The 18858-nt window shown below is 52.1% G+C and overlaps 1 protein-coding gene across 5 annotated transcripts in view; it reads left to right on the top strand.

The window, feature by feature from the left end:
• Positions 1 to 18858, top strand: part of STARD8 (StAR related lipid transfer domain containing 8) — a 74035-nt gene that overhangs the window by 37810 nt on the left and 17367 nt on the right. Inside the window, exon 1 of one of the 5 annotated variants that reach the window (XM_014567403.2) lies at positions 3637 to 3789. The exons of the other annotated variants lie outside the window; for them this stretch is intronic. The gene's annotated coding sequence lies outside the window, so the exon portion shown is untranslated. Of the gene's footprint in view, positions 1 to 3636; positions 3790 to 18858 lie in introns of those variants that run through there. 5 annotated transcript variants of the gene reach the window in all.

Below are 18858 nucleotides of genomic sequence, written 5' to 3'. Positions count from 1 at the left end.
GCTGCCCAGTCCAAGTGTCTGGAGGCAGTTGCCGGTTGCCCCAACTCTGTCCTCTTGATGGCTCTGGGAGTGGGAGGCAGGTGGGAGGAAGTGAATGCCTCTGTGTCTCAACTTAGGGAGGGGGAGCCCGGAGAGGACAAGTGACCCCTGAAACTCCCCTGGCCTGTGCCTGGCTAGGCCAGTGCTCTAGTTCCCCTTCCAGCCAGCCCAGCGCTCCCAGCCCAGCACAGAGCTACCCCTTTGCAGAGTGCTCTGGGCTGTGGGCTGAGAGCGGGTCTTTGTGCACCTCCCAGGACATAGCTGTCTGTCCCCCATCCCCACTTGGCAATGCTCAGTGAGGTGCCTGTGTGCCCCTTACCTTTGCAAGGCCCTCTCACCCCTCCATTCCCCCCTCCCACATCTGGCCCTACTCCAGCTGCTCCTCTTAGTGCAAAGCCCCCTGACGTGGCCACGGCTCTTCAGGAACTTTTTTTTTATGAGCTGTAACAGTCCCACGTTGTGGCAGCCTGATCAATAGCTCCCTTTCATGAGGCTGGGTGGGGGCCCTAAACCACTGAGGAGCAGGCCTTTACCCTCCCAAGCCTGACTGGTGGGCTTTCCATGATGCCTGCAGGAATCTGTGTGCAAGCATGAGTGCGTGTGTCAGGGCACCCGTGGTAACATGCTGGGTGGGGCTGGTCTGAGTGTAATTCAGATTCCCCTCACAGCTCCTACTCTTCTTTTTTTTTTCTTCCCAGCTGAGTTCCCTGGGATTATGTGCAGTTGATGTTGGCTGCATGGAAAAGAGTAGTGGAAGAGTCTGTTGGGTTCCTTCCTGATGCTCAGCTATTTCAGAGTGGGGCTGTGGGTCTGCCTGCAGCAGCCTGAGGAATCCCTTAGGCAGGAAGGGTCATAGGGACTGTTGTAAGTCCTCAGTTTGGCACTTATTAGGACCCAAGTGTCTCAGAGTGAGGCTCAGGGTAATGGCATAGGGACTTTCTCTCTGCCACTGCCTGGAAGCAAAGAGTTGACTGCCCCCAGCAAAAAGCTTAGCTTTGCAATACCTTCAGTGCCATCCTGTCACCTGTCACCCTTTACAGTATCCATTGTCTCAACTTTGCCCACTAGGAATTGTGCTCTACCCTCATTTTACAGGTGAAGAAACTGATGGTTGGCGTGGCACAATGACTTTGCCTGGGTGACACTGCCAGAGAGTAGTAGAACTGGGACTAGCACCCACCTCTCTTCCTTCCTGATCCAGACGTCACTCCACCATTGCTCAGTGCCTCTGTCACTGTATCTAACACCTAGAAGCCCCTTCTGGGTGCCAATCGCCAAGCCAAGTATAATTTAGTTCAGTGCCGAGGGCCTCAAGGCTCCAGTTATCTCCAAAGCCATTCAAGATGCAGTGCAGAAAGGAGCCTATGAAAAGGTACCATGTCCTCATCTTCCAGGCACCATTTCTGAATATCTGTTCTATGCAAGACTCTGGCTTAGGTTGGGGGTCAGGGCGGGGGAGGAGCTTGGCAAGCAAGGGCTCGTGGTGGTTGAAGGAGATGAGCTATCTGTTTTTCTGAAGAGGCTGAGCATTCCTTGATTTTCTGAAGCTCATGGGATAAGGTAAAGAGATCAGAAAAGATGCGGAGAGATAGCCTCGACATTGCTGGAACCATTTCAGAATGTCACAATGTGGGTGGCAAATATTAGGACTGTAGCTTTCGCTGACTATTGTGTTCACTCATTCAGCAGATGTTTTTTATTGAGTACCTAGTCTATGCCAGACACTGTGAAGCTCTTGTGCTAATTATTTATAGCAGTTGCTCCCTTTTGAACTATTTTTATAGTTTTTGTACTTTCTGTAGCTTTCCCTTTTGTAGCTTTCTGGTTTGGTTGCCTTTTTTTTTTTCTTGAAGAATTCGGTGTCTTACAACCCATTATCTCTGATTCAGTTAAATGTATCTACTAAAATTGGGTTTTTAGCTTACTGTTCATTTGATTGTATTTATTCATGGTTGTCCTTTGAGTATCTTTTAACATTTGTCCAGCCATTAGGAAATATTACTGAGAAAGGACTGTAGGTGCTGTGTTTGGTGTCAGGTGGTGGATGGAATCGGCTCTGACATGGTTTCCTGCCATTAAGGAAGCTATAGAATCATTGCAGGACTCACATTCTTATATCCTTCTAGCCTTTTCCAGAAGCAAGATAAGTTGGGCTCCAACTCAGAGCCCTGGGGATGCTTACACATGTAACAACCCAGACTCAGGAAGGAGGTCACCTCCCTTTCCACCCATCATAAGGGTTTCTGAGTCTGGGTATGATTTTGTTTCCAGGAGTGAGTTCTGGCATACAGGCCTCGTCTACATCCAAGACCCAAGGGGGCATGGCTCATCTTAAACAAAGTGCCAGCTGCACTCTTGCCATTGAGAGGAAAAGAAGGGTACACACTGGAGGTAGCCTCACTTCACCACGTCTCCTCTGATTCTCATCACGGCTGGCAGAGAAAGAAGGTGGGAGAATTCCGATTTGGCCTAGTGGACTGAAGGCCAGACAGGTGGGGGCACCTAGGGCTATGTCTGGCTCTGTCATTGCTTCAGATGATCTTAAGAAAGCTGAAGTCCTAAGAAACATTAATTTTTGCTCTCATCTGTGTTGGGTACTCTAGCCAACAAGTTGGATGCAGTCCTTGCTTTCTAGGAACCTCAGCTATACTCTCCCATCTGTTAGATATGGAATATCCCATCTGTTAAGAGAAAATAACCAGTGTGCAGTTATTGTTCCTGCCATGGATTTGCTGAGAAAAACGTGAGTGAGTCATCTCTTCTTAGTTTCTATATTTATAAACGTGGAGGATGGTGATTGAATGGCATGGGGTCTTGTGTACTCCCAGCCCTGGCTAACAGGCATCCCAATTCAACAGTGAAATCATAGCATGAACTTGTGTTGGACCCTTGTGAGGAAAGTCAAGAGAGAAGTCAAACCTTAACACTCCGTTTCTTACTGAATTTAAACAGGCTTTTTGGTGGTACTTGCTGTTACACCTCTTGGGAGCCCTCTTTTGCCATGATTAATGCATATGCCGCAAGTTTTTCCATGCATTTCTCTGTACAGGTAGAGTTTGGACTGGGGCAGAGAACTGGGAACCATGGGGAAGTTGCAGAATGCTGGGGCCTGAACAAGGTGGAAATGGCAACTTCCTGCTCAAATACCTCATGTTCTCTTGGTTGCCCCTAGTAATCAGAGATCTCAGCAAGTTGTGTCATCTCACCTCTCCATAAATTATCCTCAGCAAGCCACAGAACCTTCCTGCACACATGGCATATGTATTTAAATCCCCAACATGGTGCCAGACACATACAGAGCTCAATAAATATTAGTCTGCACGTCCGGCCAACCGGCTCCTTCACCCTCAGCCGCTGGCTCTCGGCCGGTGCCCTGTCCCAGCACCACCCCCATTCCGCCACGGTGTGAACTGAGGAAGAGGCAGAGGTGCGGGGATTGGAGGAGCGCAAAGGCAGAGCCCCGCCCACCACAATTGGGGCCGCATTCTGGGGAGTTCGGTGGGCCGGGCTGCGCCCTCATTGGTCGAAGGTCCTGTAGGTGGGCGGGGCGTCCCCGCCACCCGACTTGCTGCAGTTCCCTCCCTACCTGCGGCTAGAGTGGCCCCAAGTTGACAACAGCTAAGCGGCCGCGGCAGCTGCTCCTCTGGCTGGCACTGTTACCCTCGCCCGACCCCAAGCTCCGCGAGTGCTTCCTACCCGCCGGTTGCAGCGTGGGGATCTCAAACGCAAAGCGGTGGATACGGCCTCCAGGTGGGAGTTGGGGCGATAACCCGGGGAGGTCGGGATCGGCGGGGCGCCGGGACTCCCTCATCTCTCCTCGCCTCTCCGGTGAGCTCCCGTCCCGCTCTTAGAGGTTTGGCTGCGCAGCGTCCACAGGAGACGCGGAGGAAGCGAGCCAAGCCACTTGAGCCCCGGGATTTGAGGCCAGAGTCGCTGAAATTGGGGGACCCCCAGAGCCCGCCGGCCACGTTCCTCCCGAGGAAGCCCCGCCAGTGGCGTAGTGGGGTGGTGAAAGGCGGCGGTCCGCCCGTTATCCCCGGGCCTGGCGGGAGTCCGGAGCCCTGGCTCCTGGGCTTGGGAGGCAGACTGGTGCTGGGTGGGGTGGCGGGGCTTGGACTCTGTGGTCGTGTCACGCCGCTTTTCCTTTCCTCTCCTCCTTCCCCTGCTGTTGAGCGAATTTCCAGGAAGCCCCCGGTCGGGCGGCATGGGTTTTCCCCTTGGCCATTGCCTTCCCTTCTGAGAAACGCCCGGACTTTCCTGGTATTAGGGTAGCAGCGGGGATCAAGCGAAAACCTTTGGAAAAGTCGGTTCTTTCAAGGCTCACTTTCCCCATGAAATCCAAAAAGGAGTTTGGATTAGAGAACCTCTGAGGAAAGACCTTTTAGTGGAAGTTTTTGGGATTTCCAGATTAAGTAGTCTGGGGTTCTCTCCCCCATTTCTCTTCTCCCAAGATTCTTTAAAGTTAAGCATCGAGTTACCACTCAGGAAATCAAGGTTCAGCCACTAATGCATATGACCATAGGAAAGTCATGCTACTTCTGTGGGCCACAGTGTTTTCAACTGCACCTTGGGTGGTGGGCTCAATTTCAGTATCTAAAGGGCCAGTCTTTTCCGCCCTAACATTTGGTGACTTGGTGCATGGGTACAGGCTCTTGAACTGGCGGGTAAAGGGTTGTTTCTGAGATGCTTGGGGCAACAGGAGCTATGCAGATGGAGAGCCTTGTGATGGTTATGCAGCTAAGCCAGCTGGAAAACTAGTGGCGGTGGGGAGGGCAAGCAGGACAGCAGCCAGACTGAAGGTAGGGAGTAGAGCTGGTGCAGAGCCCCGGGTCCCAGAGGTTGGGCTGGAGGGCTCTGGCTTGTCTCCATCCCACTCAGAGCACCTAGACCTACTGACCCTGGAGGAGAGGGTGATGAATCACACTAGGGGCTATTTTCAAACCCTGGCTCTTCCCTGTTCCCGCCCCCACTCTAGGGGTTGATGTTCCCACCCACCATCTGTCTGACTGCTCTGAATTTTCCCTTAACTTTCATCCTCCTGGAATGAAGGAGACACAATTCTTGTCTGGGAATGGGAGAGCAGGCAGCCCAAGGGTGTGGAGAAGGTGGTGGCTGCAGGTGGTTTCTGAGTGGTTAATAGAGTGAGCCAGAAGAGTATCATGGGAATGATGGTTTGGGAATAGGGGATTCTATCACCCTAAAGCTACATCTCCCATATCTCTGGGCATTCTGGGCTGGTCCTCATTTCTGGGATCTGGCCTTTGTCCAACTATGATCTGGATTTGGGATGTGGAATTTCTGCTCCCTGGATCTCTGTAGTTAGGTTAGAAAACACCACGTGGATAGAGTCTGGTCTCCCCTATTTGCTTGTGGGTCCTCCACTCCTTAAGCAACTCTTGGAGAAGTATGCTAAACCTCTCTGTGCATCTGTGGCTCCTCTCCCCAATCTGGAGAGGAGAAGCTGTTGGGAGATGATATCTGGAAGTGCTTAGGGCAAGAAGAGAGGCTGAAGGTACACAAAGGGGCTGTATACCCTAGGTGAGTTCTGGGAGCGGCAGAAGGGCCTTCCTTATTAAAGCACAATGCCTCCTGAGTTTGAGCAGAGGAGTGAAGAGAGTGGCGCAGAGAAGCCTGAACTTTGACCCTCTCTGTCTTCTTAAAGTATAAAAATTCCATTCTTAGGGCTACAGATTGGAGTGGGAGCAGAGGACCCCTGTAGCCAGGTATAGGGATAGTAGCAGCAACACAAAAGCAAGAAAGTCCCCAGGGGAGAAGAGGATGGAGTCTCTAATGAGGATGCTGTGGCAGCTGTCAGTGCTTTTCCACTAGGAGACTCCTGGAGCTCCCTGTTCCAGCCACAGAAAGTTCAGGTTCAAAAGATGGCAGGCTTGACAAAAGCAGGCTGTGCCCCCACCTTCTTGGGGAAGGTGGGGCACGAGGTCTCTTACTGGGAGAAGGAGTTACCTCTGGTTTGAATAGAATAAGGAGAACTTTTTTTCTTGTGCTCCCAGTTTAGGAAGGATCAAGCATCACAGCCCCTTGGAAAGCTGTTATTACATAAAATAGAGATTGAAGATATGAAAGATGCGAGGTGCTCTGGGATGGGATGTGTGAACCCACACTGTAACCTTAAACAGAGAAGTTGAGCAGAGGGCTGGGCACACAGTTGTTGGTGTCAAATTTTTATTGTGGCTTAATTCATCTCTGACCTGGGGCCTTGGTTTCTCTGTGTGTACTGGGGTAGGGAAAAGGGTCCTAGTAAATTTGAATCAGTGGACTGGAGGCCACGGTCTGGGCCCTTGTCATAAGTCTGAAGTGTTGTGTTTGTGTGTTGAGTCTCCTCTTGCCCAGCCCCCCACCTTGGGGACTTGCATGCCCACTATTGCTGTCCCTGTTTACTCTGACCACGCAGGGACTGTAGAACTAGATGTTAAGTTCCTTAGGAGTCCAGCATGGTGTGAGACAAGGAATAGGGGACTGGGAGCTGAACACATGGAGGTGTAAATCCAGGCTCTGCCGCTCCACTCAACCTCTCAGGCTCTGGGTTTCTCCCAGCTTTTCCCACCTCACTGGATTAAATGAGGGGATCCACAGCTAAGTGCTTTGTAAACTACCAAGTGCTGTATAAATTATTAGTCGTTAAGTTCAGGCTTGGTACTAGGTCCTGTTAACCCCTACCTTTATGGAATCTACCATCTAGTAGATGGGGGTTAGTGGCATGAATGATACATGACAAACTAAGTCTTTACCTCAATAAGGGCTTTAAAAATTATTGTGAAAAATTTCAAACATACATAAAAGTAGAGACAATTAATATAATAAGGTCCCATGTACTTAACTTCCCATGTCACTCAACTTCAACAGCCATTAGCTCATGGCCAGTCCTTACCTATTTATGCCTCCATCTACTTCATCTTCTTTCTGTTATTTGGAAATGGATCCCAGACACCTTATCAATTTCTCTATAGTCATATATACGTATATAAATTGGGGCACATAAAAAATGGACACTGCACCACTATCACACCTTAAAACAGTCCCTTGATATCATCATATATCCTGGCAGTGTTCATATTTCCAATTGTTGAGGAAAACATTTCGCCCAGAGAGCAATTGCTTTTGACCAAGGGGAAGGTGACTGACAGAGGCAGTGACATTTGAGCTGAACCTTGAAAGAGAAGCCCAGGAAAGGTCTGAGCTGGTGGGATTCTGGAGCCCTAACCCCTTGTTTTACAGCATCGGCTGCTGTCTCTGAGGCTTGGACTCCAGGGCTGACTTGTGGAGGCTTCTTGTGGAAACTACGTGCCTTGGTTCTGCAGTGGTAAATAAGAGGTCGAACTCTCCCACTGGCCTCCCCAGTTCCAGGGCCACCCATGAGCTTGAGGTCGGCAGGCCTGGGAGAATTCCTAGGAGGCTGCTTGCCTCCCTGCCCCTCCCCTGCCCCTGGCTCTGGAGGCCAGTTCTAGTTCAGAGCAAAACAGGATGCATTCAGGATGAGCGTCTTTCCCAGCTTGTCATCTAATCACCATGACCCAGCTTGGAGCTTCCGCTCTCATTCATGATAAAAACCCTCACTGTCTCGCTTTTCCCTCCCACCCCAGCAAGGGTGTGCTGACTTCCTCCACATCCGGGCCGGCCCTCCTCCACCCCCATGTGGAGCTGAGGGAGAGCTTCCCTCATCCAGGCCTCACTGCCCCAGAGCCTCCTGCTCTTGGGCTGTCCTTGGGAGAGGAGTGGCCCCTTTCCAACCAGCCTGGGGTCCTGCCACCGCTTGGTTAATGATTGAGCCACATAATAACCACTTTGGAAAGTCACCTCCAGGGGATGGCCATTAACTACCTCCCAGTCCACCCCAGGCCTTAAAGGGACCCCATTTTGAGCCCTCCCCCTCCCCCAAGTGGACATTTCCAAACATACAGTCATGAGAACTTCTGTGGCCAATTAAACTTCTGCTCCTGTGTTTTCACTTGGGCAAACAGAAGTAGTCATTCACATTGCTTTAAGGAGACATATGCAGCTTGGGTGGTATTGAGAGGCGCAGGGAGTTGAATTGATTGGGATTCAGATGGGCAGTGGGGTAAGGTTTCTTTTTTTTTTAAGGCATCAGCCTCAGAAGGGGGTGGGGGTGTTTCCGGGAGCACTTGACCCCCTGATCTAAAAGAGCCAGAAATGCCTACCCCAAAGGTTTGCCATTCCTGGGGGTGGGGTGAAGGGGCTGTGTGTATGTCTGTTTTCAGTATAGCTGTGGGTCCCTCCACACTGGGCTGGGGCATGAGGCCTGAGGCCTCCCTAGTGGAGGAGGAGGACTTCCTCAGAGAGCCTGTATCTTGACAAGCAGTGGGAGTTGGGGAGGGTCAGGCTAGGACACAGGTCCAATTTAGAAAGCTCTAGACCACAAGAAGTTTTCTGCAGTTGCAGTGAGACAAGAAGGAACCAACATTTAGTGAACCCTGTGGGCCTACTATAGGGTCAGGAAACCTGGCTGCCAATTGTCCACTCTGTAGCTACCTCTCCATGAGTGACTTCAAAGAAAACATTTGCTTTCTTTGGACCCAGATCTTTAAAATGGGCAGGGACTGTGCTGTGGACTCAGTGGTCTCTCAGGCTTCCTTGTAGCTATAAAAGTGTGCGTCCCCAGGCAAGAGCTTTTTCTTATCCACAAGGCAAAGGTGTGCCAGGCCCGGTCACTCAATAGTCTCAGCTGGCTGCTCAGTTTGGGCTGGCTGAGCCTCGAACAAACCACAGCTTGGGTTTTCCTGGAGCATGAGCTTTTGTGCAGTTTCCCCTCCAGCCCCTCCTGATGTTTGTGTCGGTCCCAGGGGGCCACCCTCTGGCCCAGTCCACCACAAGTTAATGAGTGACCTACTCCTCCTGAGTAGTACCAGCCCAAGGTGCTCCTGGGATCCCGGGTCTCTGTGGGAAACAGCCGAGGGCCTAGCCAGCTCCGGTCACCTTGATGCTTCTCTCACGGCACCCTAGAGGAAGGAAGCAGACAGAGCTTGGGGAATAAGGGCCTTCAGAGGGCACTGGGTCTAACTCTCCTTCTGAAGCTTGGGTCTTCCCCACCCAGTACTTGTTCAGCTCTTGTCTTCCGTCTTCAATAAGTGGGAGCATAGTGTTTGAAGGCAGTTGCTTTCAGTCATGGAATCTCCAAAAAATTTCTTCCTATGTTGAGCTGATCTCTGCCTCCCTATGGCTTCTATCCCCAGGTCCCAGCTCTGCCCCTTGGTCCCCCCAGGCTCAGTCTGCTTGCTCTGACCTATGGACATCTGAGGACAGAACCCGATTCCCCCTGTGCTTTCTCCAGGCCATACACCCTCAGCTCCACCAAGTGCTCCTCCTGGGAGGACCTGGGACAAGTCCCCTTCCCAGCCTCTTTAGTGTTCTTTGCATATGCTACTGAATGTTGTTCTGTGGGTGGGAAATGGGGCTCTGGAAGCCCCTCATTCTCCTCTGTTTATTTGTAGCCTGAACTTTTCCATTATCTTTTCCTGGTGACTCCAGAAGGTAGATTCTGAACCCCTGGAGTCCTGGGCCCAAACACCATCTCATACAGCTCTGTCTGGTTTGTTTGTCCTGCCAGTCCAGCCAGCTCCCATGACCAGGGAGCCCTGGGAGGGTAGGGCTTCTTCTCGGTGCCCCCCACCCCCACCAACCCCAGCAGAGGGCAAGCCTGAGTCCAGGAGGTGCTCACCAGGATGAGCTGATGGCATCGTACTGTGTGGAGTTGCCTGTGGAGCCTGCTTTCCTGCCACTTGCTCTTGTCTCTTGGGCTGGTGGGGGTGGGGGAAGGGGCTATTTTAAGGAGCATCGAAGCTGGAAATGAGTCTGAGCCAGGCCCGCAGTGGGGCCTAGAAGGGTGAATCAGACAGGGAGAAACACCCGCTGAGCCATTCCTCTAGCAGTTGATGACGATGATGGTGATGAGTCCTCCCCTTTGGTTAAAGTGTCCAAGGCACTTTCACTTCTATGACCCCATGCTGTTCTCAGAGCAGCCTGGTCAGTCAGACAGTGGGATCTCCCCCCTCCTGTGCAATCCAGGCTGATCCCCACCTGAGGCCCAGAGAGAGGAAGGGCACAGGCTCCAGGGAGGGAGGATTTGGAACCCAGGTCTTCTGACGCTCAGCACCCCGCCCCGGTTTCCCCCAAACCACACCTAGCAGCCAAGGCAGCTAGGGCTGACTTGGCAGCTTCCCCACCACAGAGGAACTTCTGCCTGGGCTGCAACTCTGTTCCCATGGTAGAGCAAGCGACCTCCAGGGGAAGTGCCCAAGGATTTCCTGTCCTTTATCGGGGCTGGCCAAAGGCAGGCCTGTCTGAGGTGTGAGATAGGCACTTATAGCCAGCTTCTCCGCTCCAGGCTGAGGTCAAGTCAGGTGGGGGCAGAGGCAGCGAGCTTGGGAAGTACTTTGTCCCAAACATCTGGCCTGAGCAGCTCCCACCTAAACAGGGTTAAATGGGCTAAACGGGCAAAACAGAGGGGGGCATGTGGGAAAGGGTCCAGAGCGGAGCCAAAGCGACCTCCACCCTGAATTGTGCACAGGGTGCCAGGGACAGGAGAGTGTCATAGTGAAGAGCGGGGGCTCTGCTGTAACACAGCACTGGCTGACTTTGGACAAGTTACCTGACCTCTGTGAGCCTCCATTTTGTCACCTCTAAGATGGAGATATGTATGTACCTCATGGAGTTGCTGAATACTAAATCCAAACATATAAATAACACTCTCATGATTATTGTTGTTTAGTAGAACTTTCTGCCACCTTGTCACATGGCTGTTGCTCACTGACCCGGGGACAGGCAATGCTCAAACCGGCCACCTTCTGGGCATTAGGTATGGACTTTTCCATCACTTCAGAGTCCACCTCCTCCAGGAAATCTCTTCCTGGCCAGGCCCACCTACAGGGCTCCCTTCTTCTGGCCCTCCTTTAGTGGCATTTATGACGCTGTTATAGGCTGTCATAATGTTGATAGCACCAATACTAACAGTGAATGCTTCTCAATCCTTGACACATTTGAATTTACGTAGTTCCCGTGACAGTTCGGTGAGGCAGGGACTGCTATCATCATCCTCATTTGACGTGTGAAGAAACTGAGGTGAGGAGAGGTTAAATGAAGAACTTACCCAAGGTCATGCAGCTATGGAGGGATGGAGCTGGGATCAGGACCCAGGCAGTCTGACTCCACCACCCCCGCCCTTAGCGACCATGTCATGCTTCCCACTTCCCTTTCCCAGATGCCTGGCCAGGAGACAAGAGCTACGGCTTCTGCCCCTGACTGCTCACTGCACCCGCCAGCAATCAATCACTCCTGCGTGGACAGTCCCAGGTCCTTGCCTGCCCCCTGTACCCCCATCCCCAGTGGACAGATGGAGATGAGAGAAAACACCAAGGGCTGGGTATCCATGCTCTATAGCGAGCTGCATTGGGGTGGGGGAGGGTGCCAGAGGGAGTTGGGGGTTGTCCCGACATCAGCCTGATTAGCACTTTCCAGCACTGAGGGTGGAGAGCAGGGTGCTGGGTGGCTTGGGGAAGAAGAAACATTTTAATGAGCTCTCTTGACAACCGGGTTGCATTATTTAGAAGGTGTGGGTGGTTAGGAGCAGGCAGGACGCTGTCTGGATTCACTTTTGTGAGCCCTCCAGCTGGTGTGGCCCATGCTAAAATTGGGTACATATGTGGGGGGCTTTTGTCTAGAAGCTGTATTCCTCCCTCAATGTTCCTACCTCAGGGCTCTTGGATACTGAAGTCTTCCTTCCCTCGGGCTGTACCAGCTGTCAGCTCCACTGCTTTTGAGCTCATTCTCTGTTATCTTGCCTCCCAACAAGCCCCAGGGGGTGCTTCAAAGGACAGTCCATCTTAGCCTCTGCCTCCCTGAGAAGGATGGGCGTGGTAGCAGCTCCGGCCAAGTATTCCAGGAGAGTTTGCCTTTTGTTCAATTTTCAGACCTTGGTGCCTACCATAGGGCCTGGTACTGGACAGGTGCTCTGGTAAATACGTGCACAGCCAAGGGGGAGTGGATTTGGAGGGGAAAGCCTGACTTGGAAAAAGATCAACAGGAGGGCTATGGGGGGAAGGTATAGCTCAATGGCAGAGCACATGCCTAGCATGCACAAGGTCCTGGGTTCAATCCCCAGTACCTTCATTTAAAAATAAAACCCTAATTATCTCGCTTCCCACAAAAAGACAAACCAAACCAAACCAAAAACAAACAGGATGGCTATGAGCATTTAGACAGGCTCCTGGCTCCATCTGTAGTCCAACTGAAGCCACCTGACCGCCGCCTCAGTTGCCCCATTTGTGCAGCAGGCCTGCTTTGGCCAGGGCTGTTGTGGGGACCAAAGAGATGTGAGATGATCAGGTGCTTTCTTCACTGATGAGAACTTCCTTAAGGCTGACGGTTCATACTCAAAGCCCTTGGTATAGGCTTTTTGTGTCTACAGCCCAGGTAATTTCATCTGTTTAATGAGGAGGATTCTAACTTCTTGGTTCTGACTCTAGCCAGATCGCCTAGATTTGCATCTGGGCCCACCACTTCCTCACTGCTGACCTCGGGCAACTTACTCAATAGCTCTGGGCCTCAGTTTTCTCATTTGTCAAACAGAGAGATTATCAAAGCTTTTACCACACAGGGTGGTTGTGAAGATCCAGTGATGTGGACCATGTAAAAACTACCAAAAGTAATGCCTGGGACAAACTGATGACTTGTACCCTTTGGCTGTTAGTATTCTTATCTCATGTTATACCTGCAAAAACCTCGTGTCATCAGTACTATGATCATATCCCTGTTTGAACCGGATGAGGACCCTGATGCATAGAGAAGTAAAGTTTTGCCCAATATGATCTGTCTAAAGTCCTTAGCCCAGGACCTGACACATAGTCAGTACTCAGTAAATATTAGTGTCTATTATGAATTATTCAGCATCCTAAATCTCATTAGCAATCATGAACACAGCCCCAGCTGAGAAGTAGCAGAGTCGGAACTACAAGCCGTGTCTTCAGATTGCTAGCCTGTTACTCTCTCACTGTTATTCACTCACTGTACCCCAAAACCTGTCCACTCTGAGGTCTTCCACAGCCGTTAGACCAGCATTTGGGGTTCTCCATCCCTTCGCCCCAGCGTGACCGGAGCATGCATGCCATCACCCCTGCCCCTGCCCTCCACTTTGTGCTCAGTGTCACTACCCTCCCTTTGGCTGCGGGGCTGGGGGGAGGGCTTATGTCTACTGTTCCAGAGGGAACACAGGCCCTGCCTGAAGAGGCTACTTCTCTCCAGCCCCACTTCCTTTCAGTCAGAGACAATTTTTTCTGGATCTCAGGGTGGGGCCTGGCTTCTTCAAGGCATTTCCTGCCCAGGAGTTTATATTTGGCCTCAGCAAAAGGAAAGGGAAGTAGGGCTAGGAAAAGGGGGTGGTCAAAACAGGCGAGCACGAAGTCTTTGCAGGTCAAGAGAGGGAAGCAGGGAGGTGGCTCAGGTCCCTTCTCTCAAGTGAGCTTGGATGCCCTCATGGGAGCTTGGGAAGGAGAGCTAAGTGCTCCTTGAGGCCAGAATGCCTCCTCCCTCGGGCAGAGTTCATTTTCCCTCCTCACACCTCTGGGCCTTGGTTCCTGGCCATGTAGTTTCTTCCCTGAGGCCAGGTGTGCTGCCAGTCAGCCAGTCTGCCGAGTTGTAGACATGGGCTCAGGTCTGTGTCCTTGCTGTGGGGATACTGGAGGAGAGGGTGGAGTCAGAGGCCTTGCATGCTGTTCAGTTGGGGAGCAAGACTTCCTGTCTAGGTGTTGCATGTACATTCAGTACATGTACATTCAGTACATGTACATTCAGTAGCATGTACCACACTGCAGTGGGGATACTGAGACCAAAAGGACCCAATGCAGTGGAGCTCCAGTTGAATGGAGGAGACAAACCTATGTGCTGCTGAGAAGGTAATGGAAATGTGCAGAGAGCCACTGAGTTTAACTAAGCCATTGGGTGGTAGGGAGTTGATGAGAGGTCAGGGAAGGAAGGCTTCATGAGAGGGGGTGTTTGACCCCCATCTTGATGACTAATAAGCATTTGCAGCTTCAAGTCAGGCTGGATCTAGGGGGTGGAGAGCCATAAGCACCAGGTGGAAAGCAGTCTGATGTCTGCTCTGGGCTGTGGGCAGTGAGGACCCTGTTAGGTTGAAGAATAGGAGATTGGCCAGGTCAGAGCTGGGCTCTTGGAAGAAGGAGCTGGCAGAAAGACCTGTTGAAAGGAGAGTCTGGAGGCTGGGAATTTGGAGGGCTGAAGTAATCCAGGCATGAGAACTGAGAGCACGATTGGGCATGGATGGCCGTGACTATTTGACGGAAAAGTTGATAGAACTTGATGGCTAAATACATGAGCAGAGAGAGGACAGACCAAGATGACTGGAGGTTTAAGCTTCAGGGTTTGGGGCCTCTAAAAGTAGGAAATCAGGAGATCTGTATTGGGAAGGCAAGATGGGTTTGTTCTTGGTCCCCACGGAGGGTCCTCTCTTGAGCCTCCCAGAAGAGAGAGTGCAGGAAGAGGATCCGTCTCTCTACTCAGCCAGCCACTGCAGATCACACAGACTTCTGTTCCGGGTCTAGACTTTGGTGAGTGGCCATTAGAAGATGGGGAAACTGCAACTTAGACAGAGGTACTGGCCTGCCCAAGATCACCTGACAAGTTCCTAGTGGAGCTAGGGCCAGAATGTAGTTCTCCTGACCTTCAGTCCAATACTCTTTCCACCCATACCCCAGTGGAGAGCAGCAACATCTGCCCCAGACCGGTTAGGCTGGCATCTCTTGCCTCCAGGCTGGGGACTGGAGGGGATGGAGTAGCACGTGGCTTATTAAAACACCTGTCTTTCCCTGTCACCATGACCTTGTCAGAGCACCTGGGAGGGGGTTGGGGGTGGGATCCCCTGAGGGCAAGAAAAGCTAATGGAGCCACTGATGCAGAGCAGGTGGCAGCTTTGACCTTCACTGTCACCGGGAAGCCCTGGGCCGGGCAGGAATGTCAGCTGCCTGCTTTGGCCCTGCTGAATCAAGTGCTTGCCTAGGAGACCACGGGCTGTGCTGACTCTGGACCCCAATTCTCAAGCAGCTCCAGCAGACCAGAGGCCTGGGTTAGCCATGGGCCCCTCATCACCCTCCCTCACTTACAGCTGTGCACTGGGGCTTGGGCCACAGCTTTGTGAGGGAGGAGGGATATAGTTGGGGGTTCCTTGCAGAACTTCTGTCTTTATAAAAACTCCAAACAGGAACTGCCACCTCTCCCTGGCTGATCCTGCAAGGGGTCCATAGTGTCCAAAGACAAGGGACTTCCAGTCAATACTGCACCCATTCTTCCCTTCACTCCTCAGGACATCCCCATGGTGAGCTGGGGCTGCCTGGAAGTGCCTGAGGCCCTCAGGTATGGTGGAGGCTGCCCCTCAGGATCTCACACTTCAGGTCTGAAGTCAGCCTTTCTTTTATTGTGGGAGGTGTTCTGTGCATTGTGGGCTGTTTAGCAGCATCACTGGGCTCTACTTGGTAGATGCAAGTAGTATCCTTTTCCAGCTGTGATGACCACAAATGTCTCCCGACATTGTCAAGCTCTCTCGGGGGTAAAATTGTCTGTGATTGAGAATCCCTTTGGCCCTGTGGCCTTGATAATGGACTTGGAGTGTTAAGGAGAGACGGGTGTTAGACTGGAGGGCCGCACAGATGAACCGGCCACTGGCCAGCAAGAAGATTCAGCGGCTTGGTTTTGTTGCCACCCAGTCCCACAGTACTATATCTTCCTGGGCCATATGCCATCATGGCACCTTAGTTGTGACGGGGAGACTCCAAAAGCACTGCCCGCATGGACCTAGGATGTTGGCATCCGCTATAGCTCCAGATGAGACCAGGCTCGCATCTGAACAGGTGCAACAGAGGCCCCGAGTTCTGCCCAGCGACCTAACAAGCCAGAGGCCAGCCAGTGTCTAGCACTGCCAAGCTGGGCTGCTTGACATCGGCAGCCTTGCTGCAGTGTACCTCCTGCGAGGGCTGGAATGTGGGATGAGAGCTATTTTGGTCTCATCTCCCTTCCTCCCTCTGCCTCCCTCCTCTGTAAGATCTAGTTAAGAGTTGTGCTTCCAGCTCAGAGCAGCAAGAACAGGAGAGACAATGAGTGCACCTGACCTCCCAGCAGACAGGGCATCATAGACCCCCTGAATGTCTGCTCCAAGGTCAGGAGGGGAAGTCTTGGCAGCCCTAGAACCCTTGACAGCTCTTAGTACCAGCCCTTGTGAAGGCCCCTCTCCCTTGGTCCCTCCAAGAGAAAGGCGGCACAGCCAGGCAGTCACCTGTTGCAGCCCATCTGCAAAGGGCCCCTGCGAACCTGGAGGACCCCTCTGTGCAAATTCAAATGAAGCATGCCTTCAAGGCTGGAATCCAAGGCTCAAGGCCACGTGGGCACACTTCTCAGGGCCCAGACCCCTTTGTGTGGGAGGGTGGGAGAGTGGAAGGAGCTGATCATAAGCACTTGAGGCCATTTGAGATATGAGCCCTCTGCCAGAAGGCTGACATCTCCTTAAGCGGCATCCCTCTCTAGGAGTGGAGGTGGGCCAAAGAATGGGGCCTTGCATCGGCCAAGAGAAATGATCTGAGAAGCTGTTTGCCAGGACATGGCATTTCCCAGGTGCAGCAGCAGGACCCGGAGTGGTAGGTGGACCCTCTGCCCACCTTAGGTACCAGCTTGGCATCACAGAGCCCACCTTGGGAACTTGAGTTGTCATATAGACAGTGGCCCCCAGGTCCTTCTTCGTTCCCCTCCCCCCCAAACACTGGCCCTTCCTTCCTGTCCTCCCTGAAGGTGGGAGAGACCAGGCTGAAACAAACCTTGTTCTGGAGACAGCCATCCTGCGGTGAGGGCCACGGAGGAGATGTCTTTCCAAATAGGCAGCTAATTAAGGTAAAGGAAACCAACACATTTGTTGAAAGCTGCTTTACAGAGTAGGTCAGCTAACTGTCTGATTAAATTACCTTCATGAACACCCACAGATGTGTCCTCTCCTGTCCTACCACATGCATTCATATCACTGTCATTGGGTCTGGAGAGAACACGGGCCAGTGATTAGAATGGATCTGAGTATGGCCTCTTGCTGGAATTTTTCCAGAGACCTACGGCTGAAGGTTTTAAGCTGGCCATGTCTGTTTAGGGCAGTGGTTCTCGATCTTAGCTGTGCTTCAGAGAGCTCTCAAAACCAAAAACAAAAAAATACCCACCCCTGTCCCCAGAGAGTCTAATTTAATTGGCCAAGATTTAATTAGGGCCTAGGCACTGGCATTTAAAAGCTCCCCAGATTATAACCAGTAGTCCACGTCGAGAGGAGACTGCTCCAGCAGTAACAAGGACACTTTGATCTGGGCGTCTGTGACATCTACCCATTGCTTGTCCTGGGCCCTGGGTCTTGCCTAGCCCCTAGGCCTCAGCTGGACTTTGGGTTGGGATGGAGTGCACTGAACAAGGGCCTGGGCAGCTCTCTCACAGCCCACTGGGTGACCAAAAGGCATAAAGGCTCGACTCCCCCAACAGTGGTATGAAGGGGTTGGAGTTGGTGAGTGAAGAGGGTAGCTGGGTGAGGCTTGAGTTCTGGCAGCTTAGCTGCCTGTCACCCTTTTTACTCCTAGCTCTCTTTCTCACTTCTCTACACTTAGGACACAGTCTGAACTGAGCTGCAAAGAGCCTGCGAATACACAGTTCAAGAATCCTTAGGAAAAGCAGCCCTCTCTTATGATCACTTTCATACATCTGCTTTCCAGACCAGACAGACCCCGGCCAGATGCACCCAGTAACCCTAGAGGTAGGCAGGAAATTTGTTAGTCCTCTCTGTATAGGTTTGGAAACCGAAGCTTAGAGAGTAAAACAAGTCGCTAAGATGACTTCGGCAGCCAGTGGGGGAAGCCGGCTTGATTGGAAAAAGCTTCTTCTCCAACTCAGTTTAGGCATTATTGCACTTCGGCAGTGGGAAACATTGCTGCCTTTCTTGTGGGTGTGTAAGCTCTCTCCTTGTTCACGTAGTGTTTCTCAAGAACAGAAGCCCCGCTTTTCTCCTCATTCTATCTTTCTCTGCACGAAAAATGTGCTGTGCTGAGAGGAGCCCGGGACGTGGCCTGTGTAAGTGTAGGTGTGGATACTGTCATTGACCCCCAAAACCATCCACTGCTGCTCGGCTTTTCCTTCTCTGACACCCTATCTGGGAGAGCTGTGGGCATGGCCCTGCAGCCAGATTCGACTCTGGAGCTTTCTAGTATGTCATCTCCCCCAACTCTTATGGCTCGAATCAGCTGCACCTCTCCCTAGGGAAATAGTCTGGGCTCAAATCTCAGTGGAATCCAGCTTGTGCCAGCTGAGCGCTGTCCTTGAGCTGTCCTGGCATATTACCCTCACCTTGGCCAGAGCATGGCCTGCAGAATGTAGCAGTTGAAAGTGCCGGAATCTGCACATCTGGACACAGAGGTAGGACCAGGGGCCACAGACATTCCTCCATCACTCACCTCAGCCTGCCCAGTGTCACTCTTCCTGCCAGGCACACGAGGCAATCCTCAGTCAGGGCCGCCTGGGCCCCTGCCCCAGGGGGATTGACTCTACTAGGGGCGGATGGTCACTCCTGGCCCTGGCCTGGGCAGGCTAGGACGAGTGGGAGGGATGAAGCAAAGCACCATAGCTCAGCCCTTAATTACCGAGACATACATCCCTGACTGCTCCATCTGAGAGGGAGCCTCAGGGCCACTCAGCCCTCCATGAGGTGGTATGTTGTCAGAAGCCAGTGTCCCTGACATCCTGTACAGTAAGAAGCCATTACATTCT

This window comes from Camelus ferus, chromosome X (genome assembly GCF_009834535.1).
Source record: "Camelus ferus isolate YT-003-E chromosome X, BCGSAC_Cfer_1.0, whole genome shotgun sequence".
NCBI lineage: Eukaryota > Metazoa > Chordata > Mammalia > Artiodactyla > Camelidae > Camelus > Camelus ferus.
The sequence above is the reverse complement of the archived record's forward strand: the minus strand, read 5'-3'. Positions and strand labels throughout refer to the sequence as shown.